Source organism: Hyperolius riggenbachi, chromosome 11, assembly GCF_040937935.1.
Source record: "Hyperolius riggenbachi isolate aHypRig1 chromosome 11, aHypRig1.pri, whole genome shotgun sequence".
NCBI classification, from domain to species: Eukaryota; Metazoa; Chordata; class Amphibia; order Anura; family Hyperoliidae; genus Hyperolius; species Hyperolius riggenbachi.
In genome coordinates, this window is record NC_090656.1 from 250,994,799 (window position 1) to 251,018,537 (window position 23,739).

Sequence of the window (23,739 nt, forward strand, 5' to 3'; positions counted from 1 at the left end):
CAGATTTATGGCCCTGAGCGTTGTTGTGTATCGAATAGCTGCTGATCAATTGTTTTTTTTGTTTTTTTGTTTTTGTTTTGTTTTTTTATAGGTTTCATGATGACATATTGGAAGCCTGTATGCAGTCTATGGGGGGATTCAATCCCTTTCTGTTCAGATTGAGATCCGAGTGGGATTAATCTGTCTGCCACTTTGGGCTCAATTCTCAATGAGTTACCGCATGAGGTAATTTAGGTAGTGATAAATACCGACCAAAATATCTCCATTTTGAAAGTCACCATTTTTTTTTTCTCCCTACATTACCTCTTGTGGTAAAAGTGTGGTAATTACCTTAAAATGTATCACCAATTTGAGATTCTTAATTGAATAGTTGGTGTTAATTAATGATTTTTTTTTTATCACCTACAAATGGTAGGTGATAACTTTCACTTCTCTGCTTTTGGCCTTAACGTGAACCTTAAGCCAGAAAAAAAATTAGTTTTACTCACCTGGGGCTTCTTCCAGTCCCCTGCAGCAGTCCTGCGCCCTCGCAGCCACTCACTAATCCTCTGGTCCCCCGCTGCCAGCTAGTTCTGCTTCTACCAGCCCCCTGCAGCAGTCCTGTGCCCTCGCAGCCACTCACTAATCCTCTGGTCCCCCGCTGCCAGCTAGTCCTGCTTCTTCCAGTCCCCTGCAGCAGTCCTGCGCCCTCGCAGCCACTCACTAATCCTCTGGTCCCCCGCTGCCAGCTAGTTCTGCTTCTACCAGCCCTCTGCAGCCGTCCTGTGCCCTCACAGCCACTCACTAATCCTCTGGTCCCCCGCTGCCAGCTAGTTCTGCTTCTACCAGCCCTCTGCAGCCGTCCTGTGCCCTCGCAGCCACTCACTAATCCTCTGGTCCCCCGCTGCCAGCTAGTTCTGCTTCTACCAGCCCCCTGCAGCAGTCCTGTGCCCTCGCAGCCACTCACTAATCCTCTGGTCCCCCGCTGCCAGCTAGTCCTGCTTCTTCCAGTCCCCTGCAGCAGTCCTGCGCCCTCGCAGCCACTCACTAATCCTCTGGTCCCCCGCTGCCAGCTAGTTCTGCTTCTACCAGCCCTCTGCAGCCGTCCTGTGCCCTCACAGCCACTCACTAATCCTCTGGTCCCCCGCTGCCAGCTAGTTCTGCTTCTACCAGCCCTCTGCAGCCGTCCTGTGCCCTCGCAGCCACTCACTAATCCTCTGGTCCCCCGCTGCCAGCTAGTTCTGCTTCTACCAGCCCCCTGCAGCAGTCCTGTGCCCTCGCAGCCACTCACTAATCCTCTGGTCCCCCGCTGCCAGCTAGTTCTGCTTCTACCAGCCCCCTGCAGCAGTCCTGTGCCCTCGCAGCCACTCACTAATCCTCTGGTCCCCCGCTGCCAGCTAGTTCTGCTTCTACCAGCCCCCTGCAGCAGTCCTGTGCCCTCGCAGCCACTCACTAATCCTCTGGTCCCCCGCTGCCAGCTAGTTTAGTTTTTGCCGACAGGCCCGTCAGGACTGGCCACGCGTAGCTTTTTCCGCATTCCCGACTGTAATTAGCGCTATTGCGGACCGCAACGCGTACAAAAATATGCGTTGCCGCATATCTACGCGTAGATAATGCGGCAACGCGTATCTTTGTACGCGTTGTGGTCCGCAATAGCGCTAATTAGTCGGGAATGCGGAAAAAGATACGCGTGGCCAGTCCTGACTGGCCTATCAGCAAAAACGAAACTAGCTGGCAGCGGGGGACCAGAGGATTAGTGAGTGACTGAGAGGGCACAGGACTGCTGCAGGGGGCTGGTAGAAGCCCCAGGTGAGTAAAACTCTTTTTTTTCTGACTTAAGGTTCACTTGGGATTGCACGATACGTTTTTTGCGTTCGATTTGGCGCAATCTATTAGCCATTCGATTTTCTGCTCGATTGTCTTATCTTCCACTCGTTTTTCTGATCTTTTTTTTCCATTGACTTCTATAAGAAATTGAGCCGAAACGAATCGAGCGGAACATCGGATATGTCGGAATTTTATCATCGAAGGCATCTATCGGAACGATTCTTACAAAAAAAGTATCGTGTAATCCCAGCATGAGGATGGAGCCTTTTGAGCTTTGTTTGCTCGAGTTTATGTCAATTTTACACAGAAGACAGAAAAGACGAGTGTGTCTAACGTCAAGGCGCACTTTCACCCCTCATATAGTCTTTTAGATGATTTTATAGATGCCGAGGAGGAAATGCCTTTCTGCTCTAAAATATAAGCAACACCATAATAACCTGTAAAGAAAAACATTTTCTTTGTTACAGCTGATACAAATCCAACAAAAAAAATCTCGTGTGTGTCTACTTCCTGCTTTCATGGAAGCAGACATAGGGTTAACATCCTGTGTTTACAAATTAGCTGCTCTGCTGAGGCAGCCAGCTGGCACAGCTAAGAGCTCAAATTACAGTTGTGATTAGTCACAGATGAGGGGGAATTAGACAGGCTAAATTATATACATACAGGGTGCATTTCTATATGTTTTCTATCTGTCCTGCGCAAGAGTTGACGTTCCACTGTAAATGTGACAGGCTTTCCTGGGCCGTCTCTGTGTAATGGGTGGCAAGCATATGGGCTGCCCTACAGTGGTCAAAAAATATTTATTTCCGTACATATTAGGGCCCTTTTCCACTAGCAGTCGCTACTGTTCACGCTGAACGCTAGCGATTGTGATTCAGCAAATGTACAAAATCTTTCGGCGATTTCCTGACGTTTGCGATCGTGATTTTGCTATGCTATGCACTGCATAGCAAAATCGCAGCAAAAATCGTTCCGCGGCGCAATCGCGATTGAGTAAAAAACGAATCTCGGTAGTGGAAATTACATACCATGATTCCTATGTTAAAAAGCAAACTGTAGCGATTTTAAAATCACTAGCAGTTTGCGGTTTTGCGATTAAGCAAACGCTCTAGTGGAAAAGGGCCCTTACTGTTTTATCACCTGTTTTACCGCACTTTTATCAAACATTTATCACACTCGGTACGTTTTTAGTGAATACTTTAAAAAAAAAAATCCATAATTATCACTGGAGGTAATTTTTCACCCAAAAAAGAGTTAATGCACATGTTATTGTGAATAGAGCCTACCTATTGGGTAGCAATGTAAACATGGCCACCTTTTAATTTAAAATTATAAACTTTTATGTAAAGAGCTAAAAAGCTGCTCAGCTGAGGGCTCAAATTCACTAGCAGCCTTTTCCAAGTGCTAGTGTTTTGTAAAGCTCTGTCTAATGCAATGCTATGGGAGATTTTTTTTAAAATCACATCGCTCCAGTGGAATCACACCCAGAGCATTACATTAGCAAGAGCTTTTCAAATCACAAATCGCTTAGAAAAGCGCTCCTAGTACACACGTCTTGATATTTCTGAACGACTTATCGTTCAAACTGATCGTTTCAACGACACTTTGGCGTGTGTATGAACGATCGTTAGTCTGATAGCAGCAGTTTTGACTGGTCCACTCGGTGGATTCGTGAGCCAACTGTCGTTCAAATGACAGTTAGGTCCATACATGTGTACAAACGACTTGTTGTTTGAAAGTCTATTAGTTTGACACTATAGGTGCGCACACACGCTCTATGGAAGCCAACGACTGGTCCGTCAGACCCTCCGCTGGGCGGTCTTTCAGCAGACAGTAGTGCGTGTGTACGCAGTGTTGGCGGACTGATAAGGCTGTTCCTGAACGATCTGCTCAGCGCGTACACACATGCTACTGTCTGCTGAAAGTGCGCCCCGCGGGAGGGTCCGACGGGCCCATCGTTGGCTTCTGTAGTGTGTGTGTACGCACCTTAAAGGTGGCCATACACTTGTTAGATTAGCAGCAAATAGATCATCAGATTTCTGATCTATCTGATGTGTTTTGGAACATTTTTTACTAGGAACAGATTTCCAATAGATTTCAGTTTGAAATCTATTGAAAATCGATCTGATGGCATTTTTTTTGCCATCAGATTTCCATTAGGCCCAATGCAAAATTATAAGCAATCTCAACAGATCGACCTAGATTTTCCAGCATGGCCAATCGATTGAAATTGATCGAAATCGATCAAAATCGGTCGATTGGTCAATCGGCTTAATTGGTTAATCGGCTCAGTGTATGGGCCCCTTAAGACTTTCAAACAACAAGTGGTTTGATTAGCGTTTTGATCTAGTACATTGTTCTACCAAGTCCATTGAACAGTCAAACGACATGTAAATTATCTGTAATGAGCATTTCAAACGTTTTGTCCTCTGTGTGTACAAGGAGTCTGAACGACTTTTCTTTGTTTGAATGACAAGTCGTTCAAACATCCGGTTTGAATGACAATCGGGCATAAAATCAGACGTGTGTATGCACCTTTAGGCTGGTTTCACACCAGGACGTTGCGTTTTAGGGGACGTTAAGGTCGCATAACGTGCCCCTAACGCAACGTATAGTGGTGTTGGAGCAGGACGCTACCAAGAGCCGCGTTACAAGCAGCTCTTGGTGCGCCTGCTCTGTCTGAGGCACTGCGGAGACCACGTGAGCGGAGCTCTCTGCATCACGTGGTCCCGCCAGCCAATCAGCGGCCGCTCCAAGAAGAAAACACTGCAAGTGCAGTGAATATTAAGTAGCCATATGCCTGGCTACGTAGCAGCCTCTCCCCGCCTCCTCTCCGCCCCCAAAATAAAAAACCCACCCTACTGAGCATGTGCAAGCAGTCTAACGCGGCTTAGCCGCGGGTAAAGTACTGCATGCAGTACGTTATGTAGACGTGCTGCGTTACAATGTAACGCAACGTGGGCACTGTGAACAGCCCATTGCTTTTTCATTGCTGTGCGTTGGGGTGCGTTACAGGCTGCTCTAACGTGCGCCTGTAACGTCCCACTGTGAAAGCAGCCTTAAAGTGTTTCATTGTTTACTGAAATTTCTTGGATAATCAGAATGAGGGCTGGGGCCCACTAGACATTACAAAATGCAATCACTAAACGCTTTTTGTAGCAATTTGAGGCCCCCTGCACACTGCAGATCCGATTTGTGATTCCGATTTTCCCTGAATGCTATCAAAACAAAAAGAAAAACGCAGCATGCAGTACCGATTAAAAATTGGAATCGAATGTAAAATCGTGTCAAAATCGAAATCGCATGTAGTGTGCAAGAGGGAAGCGGTTTCTTGTGATTTTAAAGAAATTTGAATTTAATGCTAGTAATTTGTACAGTGATTGTGAATGCAATGCTATGGGGGGATTATTATAAAATCTCATTACTCTAGTGGGATCTCACCCATAGCATTACATTAGCAAGAGCTTTTCACATCACAAAGCACTCAGAAAATCCCTCCTAGTGGGTACCAGGCCTGAAGGAGTAAGGCCTTGTTCACTCTACAAATCGCAAGTGCTAAGCGCTTTTGCAAGTGAGTTTGTGAAGTGTTTACCAGCAGTTTTTGTGTGATTTGCATTTTGGCAAGCGATGTTGTATGCGTTTTTGTTTTGCAATTTGTGATTTTTATTTTTTTGTGTGTGCAGATAAACAAGTAGTGCACTCTTTCACCCCGGACCTGAATGTCTTTTAATCACTTCGTGACATGCAGACGTATTAAAACGTCCTGCTGGAGCCTCTTAACCACCTTGGCGGTAATGACGAGCTCAGCTCGTCCATGACCGCCGCGGTGTACTGCTCAGGCCCTGGTGCGCCGATTTTTCATAATTTTTTTTAAAAAAAAACGTTGCTAGCTGCGTGTCTTACGCAATCGCCGGCGATGTGCCTCAAAAGAGGGCCCCCCCCCCCCCGCAGACCCCTTGCACAGCCTGGCCAATCACCTGCTGCGCTATGTGGTGGATCACAACATCGATGACGTCATTCCGTTCGTCGCCATGGCGACGGGGGAAGCCCTAAAGGAAATCCCGTTCAGAACGGGATTTCCTGATGGGTTTGATCGCCGGAAGCGATCGGCAGGGATGGGGGAATCATGTAGCTAGCGCTAGGCTAGCTACATGATTTAAAATAAAAAAAAAAAAATACTGCTGCGCAGCCACCCTGGTGATCTTAATAGAACGCCAGGGTGGTTAATGGCTCTAGGACGTTTTAAAACGTAAAGCGCTGCTGTGCGCAGTCCGGTGCGCGCGTGGTCGCGTGCAGTCCTGTGCACGTGAAAAATACCACCCCAAAAAAATACCTTTATTCCAAATACTATATTGTCACCATACTTTGTACTAGGGACAGAATTAAAATCTTGTTATAACCAGAACAAATGGGCAGATAAAATGTGTGGGTATTTATGTACAGTAGCAGTGTTTATATTAAAAAATATAGGGGATGAAATTGGAGAAATAGTGGTTTTTCATTTTTTTCCTTGTTTTACCCTTTAAAATGCATAGAAAATAAAGTAATTACTGAAAACCCCAAAAAAGCCCAATTGGTGGTGAAAAAAACAAGCTATAGATCATGTCATTGTGATTAGTAGTGATTAAGCTATTGGCAAATGAAAGGGATGAGCACTGAAAGGTGAAAATCGCTCTGGTCCGTTAGGGTAAAAACCTCCTTGGGGTGAAGTGTTTAAAACAAATTTGCCTGAAAAATGCTCACAAAATGCTGTTCAAAGTGATTTTAACCCCCCTTGAGTTCTATTAAAATCGCCATGGTGGCGGCGCAGCACTTTAAATTTTTTTTTTCCTAAATCATGTAGCTAGCCTAGCGCTAGCTACATGATAGCCGATGTGCATCGCCGCTCAGGGCAAACAGGATATCCCGTTCAGAACGGGATTTTCTGTTTAGCTTCCCCCATCGCCATGGCGACGATCGGGATGACATCGACCTCATGGCGTCAGGGGCCTCCCGATCCACTCTTTAGCGTTGCCTGGCGGTGATTGGCCAGACTGCGCAAGGGGTCTCGGGAGGGGGCCCTCTTTCATGGTCGGTAGCGGCGATCGGTACAAACATGCAGCTAGCAAAGTGCTAGCTGCATGTTTGTAAAAAAAAAAAAAGTGAAACTCGGCCCACCAGGGCCTGAGCAATCCACTGCGGCGGTAATGGACGAGCTGAGCTCGTCATTACCGCCAAGGTGGTTAAAGGGATTTCAGATTTTTACTATTCCTTGCATTTAATATCTCATTTGTGTCAGCACAGACATTTTCAGCCTTACCTAATTTGTAAACACAGGATGTTGACCCTTTGTCTGCTTCCGTGAAAGCAGGAAGTAGATACACTGCAGATTTATTGCTGGATTTGTATCAGCTGTAACAGAGTAATGTATTTTCTTTAAAGGTTATTATGCTGTTGCGTATCTTTTAGATCAGAGAGAGAGTTCTGAGTTCAGGTCCACTTTAAGGGCCTGTTTCCACTACACGCAGATTCTGGATGCAGAAAACTGACTCCAATGAATGCCTATGGGAAATCTGCATCAGAAAAATCGTGTTTACTGGAAACAGGCCCACAGGCTTTCATTGGAGGCAGTTTTCTGTATGCAGAATCTGCGTGTAGTGGAAACAGGCACTAACTGGAGCGGAGATTACTGTGGGCTGAACTGGAGGTTTGCACAGGGCTAATCGGTGGCTTTCTTTAGGAGTCCTGTAGAGAGGGTCAATGAGATGCAAATTATTTTGGCTTGCGTGAACCCGAAGCCAATTTTTGAAAAATAAAGTTAGATACTTTCCTGTCCTCTTTGAGCTCGCTGCTCCAGTGCTTGGGACCCTCTGAACTTTTTGGGAGCTTGTTGAATAGCTTCGCACTGCGCAGGCACAAGACAGCCTGGCAGTAGCACAGAGCCGACTATTGTACATTTTTTTTTCTTTTGTGGGGTATCAATATCTGCAGAAGATATCAGTGGGCACAAAAAACATCTGAGACAAAGGGTACATACAGACATACGATAACGATCGTTCGTTCTGAACGACGAACGATGTTAAAGGAAGTATCGGCCGATGATCGTTTGAAGAAAGGCTACTTTGAACATCGTTCATGTACGAACGATCTTGGAACGAGCGTTGCGTGCGCAACATGATGTATAAACTGATTTCAAACACAAGTGTCAAAAAGAACTGTTTGAGCATGTGCAAAGCTTTGAGAATGAACGATCAACGACCGATCGTTGTACAGACATTACTTTTTGAACGATGGTCGTTGAAAAAGATCTGGCAGAATGGATCGTTCTTTACCAACGACATATCTCGTTGGTCGGTCGTTTTAATGATCGTTTGTGCACTTTTTACAAACGATCGTCGGGCAATGCCGTCGGTAACTATCGTTTCAAACGACTATAGTCGCATGTCTGTACGCACCCAAACTCTCCCTAGAATTGTTTTCCAGCCGGGTGGCATGAATAAGTAGCCGGGTGGGGCGAGATGAGGGAATTCAGGGCAGGCGCTTCTCTGCTTACAGCAGATAAGGAGGTGAGCTGATGACAGCCGGGTGCTCACTAAAACTTGCCAAGTGAAGCACCCGGCTAAAAGAGCCTGGTGAGAATGCTGCAGGTAAATACCTATTTTTCTTTTTTTTTTTAAATGACAGGTTTGCTCTAAAACTAACTGTATGCAGAAAGTAGACCATTTAGAAAGTGTTGCACGAGTCTCCAAACAGCTTACAATTTGCATGCATGCATGCATGAATTTGCATCTCGTTGGAGATGCTGCGATGCAAATAATTGTGAGTTGACGCAGAACTATGCAAATTTTTTATGCAAATGTATGCAGCTTAAAATTGGGCCACTCAAATCACACCTCCGACCATAACTCTGATTTTCCTCCAGGTCTGGACCCTTTGGCCTCCAAGTGGTGGATGATTAATGGTGTGGTTTTGGTAGTCTACAGCCATCAGTGGTAAAATCCCTAATGCACAAATGTTTAGGGCTCTCTTTAGGTTCCCCACTTTTGAGCCCTACACACATCTTCCACTGCCTGGTGTCTGTTGGTTAGTCCGGCTCCGAGGTCTTGCAGTCCACCTTTGAGTTGACTTGCTCCACCGGCCCTCATAGAAAGTGTTTGATCTCCATCCTATACTCTATCCAAAACTGCCCTCCAGGGAGTGGCAAACTTCCGTTCATTTCTCTTTGGGAACGGGATCTAGGTGTATCCTTGACCAGAGATGGAATAAGATGTAATGAGGCCCTAGGCAAGGTAATAGATTTTGGGCCCCCTTGTAGAGTACATTTGAAATCGGCGCCGGTAGACTTGGGCGCAGGATACAGCGGTATATAGCTGATCCTGCTTCTGCACAAGTTCCGGCCGAATTAATTACTATTCCCCCCTCCAGGCCGACATGGATAGTGGGGGAATGAAATAATTCGGCTTCCAGCGATTGCTGGAAGCCGAATTATTATGATTTTTAAGCAACCTCGGCTCCGTCTTCTGACGGCGCCAACGTTACTCACTGAGCGCCGCTATAGACTGAATCCCTTTATAGTCTATGGAGGCGCTGGCTGCGCCCAAATCTAGCAGCGCTGAAAAGCACTGCTCCGCCCTTGTAGTCCTTTTGGTAAGCTCAAGTGGAGAGAGTTCAAAGAAGGTGGCAGGTTGGGCCTTTGACAACCACTGGGCCCCAAACACCTGCCTAGGTTACCTGGTGGATAATCCTGCTCTGTCCTTGATGCATGAAGAGTGGGGAGACTGCTTGGAGACATTAGCCAAAGGAAGTCTCCATAGCTCAGCTATTAAAGTCTCCCTCTGCCTCCATCATTGCACTTATCTTACTCCTCACAGGATGCATCTCGTGTAGAACCTAAACTTGTACTTCTACTGGTACTCAGAGCATATGTCTGGTGATCCTGCCCTCAGGTTCTGGCCTTGTGGAGACAGGTTGCCCATGTGATCTCAGAAGTGCTTCAGCAGCCATTCACTAGGGATCTTAGAGTCCTTCTCCTGGGTCAAAAGTCCTTGAGGACCAAGCATAGGAGCCACAGGCTCATCCAGCACATCTCCAACACCAAGAAAATTCACATAGCTGCCAATTGGAGAACTCAGTTGCTATCCAGAAAATAGACAATTCTAGCTAAAACTGAAGATTGTGGCCCCTCCTTCCACAAAAACATGGGATCCCTGGCTGTCCTAACGGGGATATTGTGGCACAAAACTTGGTATTTGATTTTCTCTATTCCAGCTGGTTTACTGCCAACTACCTGCTTGTTTTGGAATGTATAAGATGGCCCTTCTCAAACCCTTCAGGGCTTGTTTCCACTGTTGCGACGCGATTTCGCCGGCATTCCGACGCTTGTAAAAACGCATGCGGATGCGTTTCCACATGCGTTTTTACCCGCGATTTCGCGTGCGATTTTGCATGGCAGGGTGCCATGCGAAATTAACCATGACACTGCCAGGGCAAAATAAAATAGAAAAAGGTGCGAAATCGCACGCGAAATCGCGGGTAAAAAACGCATGTAACAAACGCATGCGTTTTTACTATTAAATACATTGCAAAGAAATGAACAGCGCTACTTAAAAACAGATGAGTGCTTACCTGCAAAAAAGTGCACACCCCACTCATGGGATTCAAATACACAATGAGCATACACATGACCTGTCTACCACTTGGAGGATGTTAGTTTCACTAACAATTTGCAATTTGTTAGGTACTTGTCCCTCCCACTGACTGTCGAAGAAGTCTTTCCTCCATGGGAGGGGACCTAACACTAACTAAATTCTACCTATGCATATGCATAGCCTGGGCGCGCTACCAGTAAAATTGAGAATTGCGCAAAAAAAGTGGGATCAGCGCATCACCAGGCCGCCTCTGAATGGCCCCAGCTCAGAGATGCGCTGAGCACCTTGGGTTCAAGGTGCGTTTGCAGTTTCTGGGGGGGCTCAGCGCATCTCTGAGCTGGGGCCATTCAGAGGCGGCCTGGTGATGCGCTGATCCCACTTTTTTTTGCGCAATTCTCAATTTTACTGGTAGCGCGCCCAGGCTATGCATATGCATAGGTAGAATTTAGTTAGTGTTAGGTCCCCTCCCATGGAGGAAAGACTTCTTCGACAGTGGGAGGGACAAGTACCTAACAAATTGCAAATTGTTAGTGAAACTAACATCCTCCAAGTGGTAGACAGGTCATGTGTATGCTCATTGTGTATTTGAATCCCATGAGTGGGGTGTGCACTTTTTTGCAGGTAAGCACTCATCTGTTTTTAAGTAGCGCTGTTCATTTCTTTGCTATGTTTGATTGATTTATTTCTGGTCAGCTGCTCCCACTTAATAGTTTTCCTTTGGTGTATATGCAGAGCCTCTGTTTGGGTTCAAGGTGCGTTTGCAGTTTCTGGGGGGGCTCAGCGCATCTCTGAGCTGGGGCCATTCAGAGGCGGCCTGGTGATGCGCTGATCCCACTTTTTTTGCGCAACTATTAAATACATTAGCGGCGATTCGCATGCATTCCACTCGCAGGCAAATTCGTTGGCTCTTTTGTGCGTTTTTTTACCGCTGGAAAAAACGCACCTCAACAACGCTACAGTGGAAACAGGCCCATCCACTTGCATTACATGTGCGAATCCGCATGCATTGGACGCATGCGGATTCGCGATAGTGGAAACGAGCCCTGAGTCTGTTATACATGCACTTAGGGCTGGTGCACGCTACAAGAGCTTTTCTAAGCACTTGTGATTTTAAAAGCTCTTGCTAATGTTATCTTATGTGAGTGTAAACACTGGAGCGATGTGATTTTATAAAAATCCTCCATAGCATTGCATTAGCAAGAGCTTTTAAAACCTCTAGCCTTTAAAAAGCTCTTGTAGTGTAAACAGGCCCTTAGTGCTCATACACACTATAAGCTAGAGTGACCAGACGTCCCGGATTGCCCGGGACGCGTCCCGGATTCGGGGTCCGCTGTCCCAGGCTGCATGAGGTCCCGGGAAACGTCTCGCTTTCAGCAGCGGGACGTCCCGGCCTCGGGACTCTGGTCACTCTATTCTCATGAACTGGCAGCGGCGTCTATAGACGCCGTGCCAGTTTATTGCCCGCAGCCCCGCTCCAGCCTCCTTCTTCCGGTGTCTGTTCTGACACCGGCAGGCGAGCAGGGCTACGGCAAGATGGCTGCCGAAGCCCTGTACTGGAGACTATTTGTCTCCAGTACAGGGCTTCGGGCGCCATCTTGCCGTAGCCCTGCTCTGCCAGGCTGTCAGCGCCGGAGACTTCAGGAGTAAGGTGGTCCCGGGAGCAGCGCGCCAGAGGCCGGAGACTTCTGCCAGGTGAGTAAATGCTTTCTTTTCCAGGTGAAATGTTTGCCCGCATTGCGTTTCTTTTCTGGTGAAATGTTTGCCCACATTGCGTTTCTTTTCCAGGTGAAATGTTTGCCCGCATTGCGTTTCTTTTCCAGGTGAAATTTGCTCCCATTACGTTTCTTTTCTGGTGAAATGTTTGCCCGCATTGCGTTTCTTTTCTGGGGAAATGTTTGCCCGCATTACGTTTCTTTTCTGGGGAAATGTTTGCCCACATTGCGTTTCTTTTCCAGGTGAAATTTGCTCCCATTACGTTTCTTTTCTGGTGAAATGTTTGCCCGCATTGCGTTTCTTTTCTGGGGAAATGTTTGCCCGCATTGCGTTTCTTTTCTAGTGAAATGTTTTCCCGCATTGCGTTTCTTTTCTGGGGAAATGTTTGCCCGCATTGCGTTTCTTTTCTGGGGAAATGTTTGCCCGCATTGCGTTTCTTTTCTGGGGAAATGTTTGCCCGCATTGCGTTTCTTTTCTAGTGAAATGTTTGCCCGCATTGCGTTTCTTTTCTGGTGAAATGTTTGCCCGCATTGCATTAATTTTGTACTGACATGTTGCCCGCATTGCGTTTATTTTCTGGTGTCCGGGGTAACTGTTACTGCATTTATTATTTAATGGTCATAGATGGCTATGTTTGCTGCTTTGTGGTTACGGTATACTATTAGCATCACACAGTTTCTGCACACCCATGATGCAAAGTCTCGTTTGTCCACATCATGGCGTAAACACTGCTTTCTTATGCCTCGCTGTTACATCATTACGTTAGCTCCGCCCATACAATGTCATGGCCACGCCCATTTATCGGTGCAGCCCCCCCCCCCCCCCCCCCCCCCCGAGGTCTTCATCACTGCGCGCTCCTCAGTCCTCCCCCCTCCTCGCGCCCCCCTCCCTGTCCCAGGTTGGACCCACAAAAATCTGGTCACTCTATATAAGCGCTTTTCTAAACGTTTGTGATTGCTGATCGCTTTTAAAAATGCTTCCATTCACTTGTATTAAAATCGTGTAAAAATCGCTGTGATATTGTACGTTCTTACGCGTCCGGGATTTTACACGATCATGGCGAGTTTTACACGAGTTTTTACTGAGATTTTAATGCACGTGAATGCAAGTTTTTAAGCGGTAAGTAAACACTCAGAAAAGCACTTCTAGTGTGTCTGAGCCCTAAGTCAGATAGGGCCTGTAGCCGTAGCCAGCGAAGTGCGGAGGGCCCGGGCATGATGGGGTAGCCGTCTCCCCGGTTAGTGGGCGGATGGGTTAGCAGGCAGTAGAATAGGAAGGGGGCGGGCAGTGAAGGAAGAGGGAGTCCCAAGTTTTCCCGGGTAGGCGGCGGATGTCAGGGGGCGGGCACTTCCGGTTTAGAGCAGCGTAGGTGAAGAAGCTCCCTCCCTCCCTCCCTTTATGTTTGTGTTTGTGTGGTATGTCATTGTTTTGTCATTGCAGCCGGAGGGGTAAAAAGGGGGCTCCGGAGGTCAGTGCCTTGGGAAGGAGATCTGTCACGGGACAAATCCGGTGCGTTAAAGGGAATCAAGAGAGAGACGACTTTGGGGCATGCAGCTGTCCCCGAGCTGAGCTACGCGGCTGGGGGCCGGTTCAAGGCTGCATGTCACACGGGTGTTTTGGATTTCGAGTTTCGGTGCCTCCGGACCCTTTTACCCCAACTCTTGGTGGATATCGTTTTTGGTTATGTTGTGGTTATCTATTTTGTTTTTGGAAAAATTGTTAATAGGCTAAATAAAGAAGGGGCTGCTATGGCCTTAAATTAATCCAATGCCTAGTAGTCCGTGTCTATTATATATAAGGTTTAAGTTGAGTGGGGAATGCTGGGGCATTTGGGTGGGTAAGGGGAGGTAGGCTCTACCCTTATCATGTCAATCGGGAGCTCTTTTTTTTTTTTTCATACTCCTGTAATACACCTTGTATGTAATCATATGTAAAACTTATAAGATCATTTACACACCTGCTAACTTGTTGCCTACTCTTTGAGTCTGGCTAGTTAACCTTTTATTGCTTATGAACTTTGAAATGTGCTGTCTTTTTGACCATATGTAATATCTATTAATAAAGAGATTTTTCTTTTCTTTTCTTTATAAACTATAAACTGTTGGATTGACTTGACGACCGACTGAGAAGTTGTGTCCAACACGGCAATGTGTACAGAAGTCTGCTACGACTACATGAAGCTTTGTGTCTTTTTTTTCAGTATGAAAACTGGTAGTCCTGAGAATAGACATAAAAACTAGCCCTGTACTCATACAAGTCAAGAAGGGGTGTGTGATGTGATGATGTCATACAATATTCCCTTTACAGGCATTGTGTTAGACAACTGGTCTTCCTTTTGTGCAAAGCCCACATTCTGATCTCCTTTACAGGCATTATCCAGGACAGCCTCGCATGCTGCTTTCTAAGCCCTCCTTTTGTGTGAGGCCCTCGCCTCCCCTAACACCCCGCCCCTTACAGGCATTATCCAGGACAGCCTCACATGCTTGCATGGCCCCGCCTCTCTCTTGTGAAGCCTTCGCCCCCCTCATAGCCCTCCATTGTCCGTTTGAGCTGCCCTGCCTTGTGCCTGTCTATCTCGCTCCCCTTTTCCTCCGCTCCGGACTCCGGGAAAGCAGAGGTGAGTAACCGGGAGGAGGCGGCGCTACCGGCTCAGGGCGGATCTCCGCGCCTTGTGCGCCTCGCCATTGTCATGCGGTCAGGCAGGGGGGCGGGCAGCCCCTTTCAGGCCCCCGGCCGTGTAAATCCCTCCGCTTCCTGTGCCTCGGCCTCATTAGCTCGGTGAGGCGGCTGTGGCGGGGCGGCGACTCCTCTCTCTGTAACCTCACACCGCGAGCAGCGCTCAGGCCCCGTGACCGACACACCGCGGAGATCCTGGAAGGTGCGGGGGTGGGATGGGGGCGCATGCTTCTGGGGGGATGCTGGAGGGGGACCCTGATGGGGGGGGGGGGGTGCTGGAGGGGGGGCCCTGGTGCATCTGTGAAGGGGGGGTGATCATTGCCAGGAGCCCCCCTCTGTCTCTCCCCTTCTTTCTTGTTGGACTTTCTGGAGCTTTCTGTAGGGCAGGACAGCAGCACAGAGGAGTCCTTTATAGCCCAAATCAGGAATCTTTTTACTCTAGTTTAGATTGGGGGTAAAAAGAGTCTAAAAAACGTCTTGAGAGGCTTTTATTGTTGTCTTTGTCCCCATAGGAGAGATCTCCCCTCACTTCCTGGCCCTAAGACCTCCTCCAGGGTGCTTTGTGCCTTCAAGGTAACCAGAGAAGATGTAGTAAGTAGCTTGTATACTTACCTGGGGCTTCCTCTGGCCCCATGCCGGCCACGGGCTCTGGTGCCGTTCTCCTGGGCCCCTGTGCTGTGTACCCCGGTATATGGCTCATTCCCGGTTATCCGCACGTGCTGGAGCGTGTTGGGCAGTCACAGGGCACGGGAGCATGACAGGGGCGCCAGGCCGAGCATGTGCGCTGAACCACAGTGAAGCTACATACCGGGGGAAACGGCGGTGGAACGGAGGGTCCCAGGAGACCGGCGATGGAGCCCACAGCCGGCATGGAGAAAGACCCAGGTAAGTATAAAAGTTGCTTACTACATCTTCTCTGGTACACTTTGTAAAGAGAAGCCAAGGTGAACCTAAAGGAAAATAGTCAGATACTAACCAGGGTAGCTTCTGCATGCTGCAGAGGCTTCCCACGTCTTCCTGGCCCACAGCGTTGCTGTGCATACGGACCCCGGGATCATATCGGTCAGCTGCGCCTGTGCAGTAAGGGCTGGTTCACACAGATGTCTGGTGGCTGAAAGCCGCGTTGTCCTGTTATGTCTCATGCGGGGGGCAGTACAGCGATCGTCCGCTTCCCTTCGCAATCGGTGTTTTTCGTCTCCGCAAGGGGACATGAAGATGCGGCGGCTATGCTTGTAGGGTCGGCTGAAATGACGTGGTAAATTGGGATTGGAATGCCGCTTTTGCGCAATCGATGGTAATCGCGTGATGCTAAACGCTCCCATTCACTTGGATGGAAGCGTTTAGCTGACGAGTCCTGATCGCTTGGTGGTAAACTCCTCCAAGCATCCGTGTGAACCAGCCCTAAGCGGGAGTTGCTCGCACACCAGTGACTTCGTGCAGCTGCCATACTTGAATGGGTGCCACACTTGTGCGTGAAGAGGCGTGCAGCTAAGGTCTTTTTATATATAGAAAGGACCATAAACAGTTCATGCAGAGTCTTTTTTTTAGGAGAAAAATTATCAAAAATACTTTGACACAAATTCATTAAAAAATTCCAGGAATACTCTCAGTGAAAAGGCTCCTTGTGAATATACAAAATCTTCTAAAACAGGAATATAACAACTTAGTGCAATACAGAACAGGCAACTCGTTTCGGGCACAAAGCCCTTCATCAGGCCCAATGCACAAAGGAGTCCTGATTTGATCCTTCACCAGCCTTCAGGATTGTGTCATATACATCTGGTTGCTACAGATGTTTTTCCTGTTTCGTGATGCTCCTGTCATGCATTTTTCCCAGGATCAATAGATAGTGCTTTGTGCATTGGGCCTGACAAAGGGCTTTGTGCCCGAAACGAGCGTGTCGTTGCCTGTTCTGTATTGCACTAAGTTGTTATATTCCTGTTTTGGAAGATTTTGTATATTCACAAGGAGCCTTTTCACTGAGAGTATTCCTGGAATTTTTTTAATGAATTTGTGTCAAAGTATTTTTGATAATTTTTCTCCTAAAAAAACTCTGCATGAACTGTTTATGGTCCTTTCTATGTATAGAAAGTTTTTGGTGGGTCAAGTGGATGACTCCAAAAAAAGATTAAAAGGTTTTCTTCCTTCCCTATTTAAAAGGAACAAATCCCAATTATATTATACTGCAGCTAAGGTCTTGTCATATATGTTTCCGGCATCACTTTGGGCCTGGAAGATGGGAGTTTCATGTGGTGCTGAGTCTCCCTTCTTTCTTAGGTAAGTATTATTATTATTATTATTTTTTTTTTGCTTTAGGCAAAACCTTGGCTTCTCTTTAAAGCAGACCCGAACTCAGAACTTCCTCTCTGCTCTAAAAGATAAGTAACAGCATTATAACCTTTAGGCCTCTTTCACAGTAGGAAGCTGTGTTTTGATGCGCCATTAAAGTCGCAACGCAAATTACACCACAATGCCCCAAAAAAGTCGCAAAGCAACTTCATGCCCCGTTACGGTCATATACAGTAGAGCAAACAGGCAATGAAAAGTATGTTTCCAAGTCATTACTGAGCATGTGCAAACAGTCCAACGCAGCTAATAACGTGTATAACGCACTGCATGCAGCACTTTCACTTAACGTGCAGTGTTGGTCACCAACGCAAGGTGTGCACTGTGAATGGGGCATTGATTTTTCATTGCAGTGAGTTATTCTGCGTTAAACTTTAACGTCCCACCGTGAAAGAGGCCTTAAAGAAAAACATTTCTACTAGCAGTGCTTACAAACAAGTAGATGAGGTTAAACAACTCACTCTGATTATCAGTTAGATGCATTCTGTCAGGGATGTGATGTTACTTTAAAGAGACTCTGTAACAAAATTTTCAGCCTTATTTCTTCTATAAGTTCCAATACCTGTTCTAATATAGTCTGGCTTACTGCAGCCTTTCCTAGTTGCACAGTGGCAGTATTATCTCTGTTATATAATCGAATCTTCTTTCCTCTGTCGGGCTCAGGCACTCAGGCTGGAATGTGCAGCTCTGCTTGTGATAGGATAGAAGCTATACACACCCTCTTCATGCCCCCTGCAGGCTCTGTATGAGTCACAGACTGAGCTCCTCTCAGCCTATCACATTCTGGTAACAGCCATGTCTTTTGTTTGTTAACACTGCCTAAAACTGTCAATTACAAGCCAGGATTGCAGCAGGGAGAGGCAGAAACAGCACAGAGGGGTAGGCCTGAAAGATAAAACCGAAGTCGTGATCACTAAGATCACAATTTCGGAATCGTCAAAGCGGCAATTATCGCGATCACGTCATTTCCACATGGGGAAATTTGAAGAATTGGCTTCAAACTTCCCCAAAGTCCCGTCGCGTGCGGCCCGCAGCATCAGCAGCGTTGGACATACCTTCTGCATGAGTCCAACACTGTCTGTCCTCTATCGCCGTCTGCCGTCTCTTGTGCTTGGCAAAACTCCAGGTTCCTGTACGTCACATGACATACAGGAAGTATTCCATGTATTAGAGCCTGCAGGAGGTGAAGCGGATACACTGGCATCGCTGGACTCGCTATGTCCAGAACTGATATAGGAGGCACAGAGTGGGCACAGAGTGGGCACAGAGAGAGAGAGACACAGAGGGGGCACAAAGAGAAACAGAGTGGGAAAAGTGTCCCAAAGGGGGCAAGAGAGAGGCAAAGGGGGCACAAAGAGAGACAAGGGGACAGGGGGAACAGACGGGCAAAGAGGGGGAACAAAGCTTGATTTGAAGGAAATCGTGAGTTGAATCGAAATCGCAATTTCAGACAAAACGCTTGATTCAATTTTTCACTAACATAGTTCAGGCCTACAGAGGGGCCCAGGAGAATAGAATGGTATGCTGTAATCTGTACTCTAAAATTGTAAGAATTTTAGAGTACAGATTCTCTTTAAAATGAGGAAAACCAACCTGAAAATTTCTATATTACAAAGTTGGTTTTAGATGACCATGTATGGGAATAGAGTCGGGGGGGGGGGGGGGGGGGGGGTGGTTTAAAGTGAACTCAAACTTTGGAAAAAACACAGAAAATCTGAACTAGCTGCAGCCTACTGATTGCTCCTCACTTGCTGGCTGATAACTATAATAAGCTGTGAGCAATGGCAAGTACTGTACTAAGTGTGGGCTCATCCCACCTAGATGATGTCATCTTTTTAGAGACCAAAGAAAGGTGAGGGCTGAGGCCTAATTGGCGAGACTGTTTCCACTGGCCAGATACAGGATCTTCTCAAAAAATTAGCATATTGTGATAAAGTTCATTATTTTCTGTAATGTACTGATGAACTTTAGACTTTCATATATTTTAGATTCATTACACACAACTGAAGTAGTTCAAGCCTTTTATTGTTTTAATATTGATGATTTTGGCATACAGCTCATGAAAACCCCAAATTCCTATCTCAAAAAATTAGCATATCATGAAAAGGTTCTCTAAACCAGCTATTAACCTAATCATCTGAATCAACTAATTAACTCTAAACACCTGCAAAAGATTCCTGAGGCTTTTAAAAACTCCCAGCCTGTTTCATTACTCAAAACCGCAATCATGGGTAAGACTGCCGACCTGATTGCTGTCCAGAAGGCCATCATTGACACCCTCAAGCTAGAGGGTAAGACACAGAAAGAAATTTCTGAACGAATAGGCTGTTCCCAGAGTGCTGTATCAAGGCACCTCAGTGGGAAGTCTGTGGGAAGGAAAAAGTGTGGCAGAAAACGCTGCACAACGAGAAGAGGTGACCGGACTCTGAGGAAGATTGCAGAGATGGACCGATTCCAGACCTTGGGGGACCTGTGGAAGCAGTGGACTGAGTCTGGAGTAGAAACATCCAGAGCCACCGTATACAGGCATGTACAGGAAATAGACTACAGGTGCCTCATTCCCCAGATAAAGCCACTTTTGAACCAGAAACAGCGGCAGAAATGCCTGACCTGTACTTGACACTGGACTTCAGGCATTTTGGCATTTCCCTCTCCCCAGTCTTTCTCCAGACTCTGGCACCTTGATTTCCGAATGACGTGCAAATGTTGCTTTCATCTGAAAAAAGTACTTTGGACCATTGAGCAACAGTCCAGTGCTGCTTCTCTGTAGCCCAGGTCAGGCGCTTCTGCCGCTGTTTCTGGTTCAAAAGTGGCTTTACCTGGGGAATGTGGCACCTGTAGCCCATTTCCTGCACACACCTGTATACGGTGGCTCTGGATGTTTCTACTCCAGACTCAGTCCACTGCTTCCACAGGTTCCCCAAGGTCTGGAATCTGTCCTTCTCCACAATCTTCCTCAGGGTCCGGTCACCTCTTCTCGTTGTGCAGCGTTTTCTGCCACACTTTTTCCTTCCCACAGACTTCCCACTGAGGTGCCTTGATACAGCACTCTGGGAACAGCCTATTCGTTCAGAAATTTCTTTCTGTGTCTTACCCTCTTGCTTGAGGGTGTCAATGATGGCCTTCTGGACAGCAGTCAGGTCGGCAGTCTTACCCACGATTGCGGTTTTGAGTAATGAACCAGGCGGGGAGTTTTTAAAAGCCTCAGGAATCTTTTGCAGGTGTTTAGAGTTAATTAGTTGATTCAGATGATTAGGTTAATAGCTCGTTTAGAGAACCTTTTCGTGATATGCTAATTTTTTGAGATAGTAATTTTAGGTTTTCATGAGCTGTATGCCAAAATCATCAATATTAAAGAGAACCCGAGGTGGGTTTGAAGAATATTATCTGCATACAGAGGATGGATCTGCCTATACAGCCCAGCCTCTGTTGCTATCCCAAACCCCCCTAAGGTCCCCCTGCACTCTGCAATCCCTCATAAATCACAGCCACGCTGCTGACAAACAGCTTGTCAGAGCTGGCTGTGTTTATCTCTATAGTGTCAGTCTGCTGCTCTACCCGCCTCCTGCAGAACTCCAGTCCCCGCCTGCATCCCTTCCCTCCCTGCTGATTGGAGGGAAGGGAGGGGGGCAGGGACCGGACCTATGCAGGAGGCGGGGGAGCAGCTGAGACTGACACTACAGATGTAAATACAGCATGGCTGTGATTTGTGAGGGACTGCAGAGTGCAGGGGGACCTTAGTGGGGTTTGGGATAGCAACAGAGGCTGGGCTGTATAGGCAGATCCAGCCTCTGTATGCAGATAACATTGTTTAAACACACCTCGGGTTCTCTTTAAAACAATAAAAGGCTTTGACCTACTTCAGTTGTGTGTTATGAATCTAAAATATATGAAAGTCTAATGTTTATCAGTACATTACAGAAAATAATGAACTTTATCACAATATGCTAATTTTTTTAGAAGATCCTGTAGTTGGCTCACCATGTTAAATAGCTGGAGATCAGCAAGGCTACATACACACTAGGTTTTCATCGCCAAAAACCTAGTTGGTTCTCTTGACATTGGCTGCCCCTTCCCTTCAGCGGAGTCCTACTCGGCTGACCATTGCTGAAATTCAAATTTTGAATTGCAGGGTACAGCTCCTGTTTTTAAAGTGAACTTCAGGTCAAACAGATACTTGCCTAAGAAGATGAGCCTGCAGAGGCTTCCTACGCCGTCCTCCCGACCACTGCGGCTTCTTTGGAACGCTCCTCTGTATGCACCGGCGTGCCTACTCAGTAGCACCGAGCCGCTCATGCATATAGAGGAATGCCACCGTGATCTGACAATCTCTTGTCTATTTTCTTTTGGGAGTCCACAAGTGACAACCATGGTTGGGAAGATGGTGGGGGAGGCCTCTGCAGGATGCGGAGGCTTGCCTCTTCTTAGGTAAGTATCAGGTTTTTTTTACTTGAGGTTCGGTTTGTTGACACTTTAAGAGATTGCAGTTGGAAGTCAGCGATCTGCAGCAGTGACTGGCTTTCACCCACCTGCAGCTTGACGTGACTTCGGTTCGCTTAGAGGAGCTCTGCTTCACTATAACTTGTTGGAAGAAAATGTGAAGGTGTTGGGGAAGCTGTCATCAAACTTGTAGCCAGTAATTGGCCCTTAGATTGGCCCTGTGCCCAGCTGTTTGTGGAGTGAGAGTCAGGCTTGTGTTGCACATTGTTATTGGCCCTTCTTCCCTCCCTGAGCTGCACTTATTGGCCAACTGTCACTGTCTGTAGTCATGTGTGATTGGAGGCAGGATTAGTGGGGCGTGGCCTAGTGTCATTAGGCCAATAGGAGTAGCTTGGTGAGAGGGGAAGGGCAGTAGTAGTTTATTACACAAGCCTGAGTCTCGATATGTAAACAGTTGGAAGCAGGTTTGTTTACCTTCTGTGCTCGGTGTATCTGAATATTATTAAACTGTGCAGAGATGGCAGCATATGACGATCACATTAGTGCAGTGTGATGCTAAGTACACATTGCTGTTTTCTTCCCTGTTGATCGCAATGAATAGTGTAGCATTACAGCACACCTCCTCATGGGTAGCTGGTTTTTCGGTAGAACAAATGGCCCAATGTGAACAGAATTTGGCCTCTTTCAGATGGGCAGCTGACAGGTGGTGAACTCGCTGCCTGTCAGCTGCTCTCCTGCACCAGGTGCTTGTTAGTGCTTGATCATGGCGCTGGACAGAGGAGCCCCCCCCATGGAGTCATACTTGGGGACAGCCACAGCCATGCTCAGATGTGACATGTAGCGGTCCTCTGTAGGCCTGAACGATTTTAGGAAAAAATTGAATTGAGCGATTTCTGTCCAAAATCACGATTTTCGATTCGATTCAGGATTTCCTTCAAATCAAGCATTGTTCCCCTCCTCTGTACGCCTCTGTCCCCGTCTCTCTTTGTGCACTCTGTGTCTCTCTTTGTGTCCCCTCTGGGTCTCTTTGTGCCCGCTCTGTGACTCTCTCTGTGCCTGCCCTGTGCCCCTCTCCCTGCCCCCAAGCTGCAGCAGTGCTGGACATACTTTCCATCAATGCAAGTCTATCCACTTCGGGCTGCAGGCTCTAATGCACGGCATACTTCCTGTATGTCATGTGACATACAGGAACCAGGAAGTATGCACAAGAGTCGGCAGATGGCAAGAGAGGACGGACAGCGTTGGTTTTGTGTGGAAGGTATGTCCAACACTGCTGATGATGATGCGCCCGGACTTTGGGTAATTTTGAAGCTGCTTCTTCAAACTTCCCCATGCGGAAATGACGTCATCGCGATACTCGCCGCTTTGACGATTCCGAAATTGTGATCTTGGTGATCGCGATTTCGGTTTAAATTCGATTTATCTTTCAGGCCTAGTCCTCTACCACCAGGTACCCCCTTTCAAGCACTGACACTCATTCGCTGCATTTGAAATGCATCTGAATTGCACTAGTGAGCGGCAGACAGGATGCTGAATTTTTGGCAACTGTGCCGTTCAGTAGTTTGTCTGAAGGTGCCCATACACATTTTTTTTTTTTCATTCGATTTGAGCAGATTAGATTTTGGGAATAGATTCCCCAAAGTGTCAGATTGATATTTTTATTTATTTTTAAATCGATTTTGATAAAAAATTGAAAGTATTGATTTTACAGGATGGAAAATTTAGGTTGACAGAGGGGCCGGAGCAAAGGCATTGGTGGGTTGATGGCTTATAGTCATTGTACTTTGGAATACTGAAAAGAGTTGTGGAAGTGTTTTAATCCAAGAGTTGGAGCACAAGGATTGTGTTTTTTGTTGTAACCTCAACGTTTTATTAGATCAGAGCCAAATATATTATTAATTGCATTTATAGAGCGCCAACATATTACGCAGTGCTGGACATTAGTGAAGGTTATACAATATTTAGGGGTGAGATACAGCAAAATGACAATACAGGAGTGCAAGAAAAACCAGATCACGCAGCAGAGTATGAGTACCAGGTAATGCTTAGTCAGTCACTGGAGGGGAGCATGGAGATTAGGCAAGTTAGGTTCACTCAGATCCATAGGATTGGTGTACGGTAGGTGTGTGAT

General features: G+C 46.8%; 2 protein-coding genes across 5 annotated transcripts in view; one reads left to right on the top strand and one right to left on the bottom strand.

Annotated features, from left to right (window-relative positions):
• Positions 1–23,739, bottom strand: part of LOC137538134 (CD59 glycoprotein-like) — a 472,510-nt gene that overhangs the window by 388,516 nt on the left and 60,255 nt on the right. The gene's annotated exons all lie outside the window — the stretch shown is intronic.
• Positions 14,671–23,739, top strand: part of CAPRIN1 (cell cycle associated protein 1) — an 86,196-nt gene continuing 77,127 nt past the window's right edge. For 3 of the 4 annotated variants that reach the window (XM_068260147.1, XM_068260149.1, XM_068260150.1), the window contains exon 1: positions 14,877–15,024. The gene's annotated coding sequence lies outside the window, so the exon portion shown is untranslated. Of the gene's footprint in view, positions 14,764–14,876; positions 15,025–23,739 lie in introns of those variants that run through there. The other variant, XM_068260148.1, reaches the window with a different exon arrangement.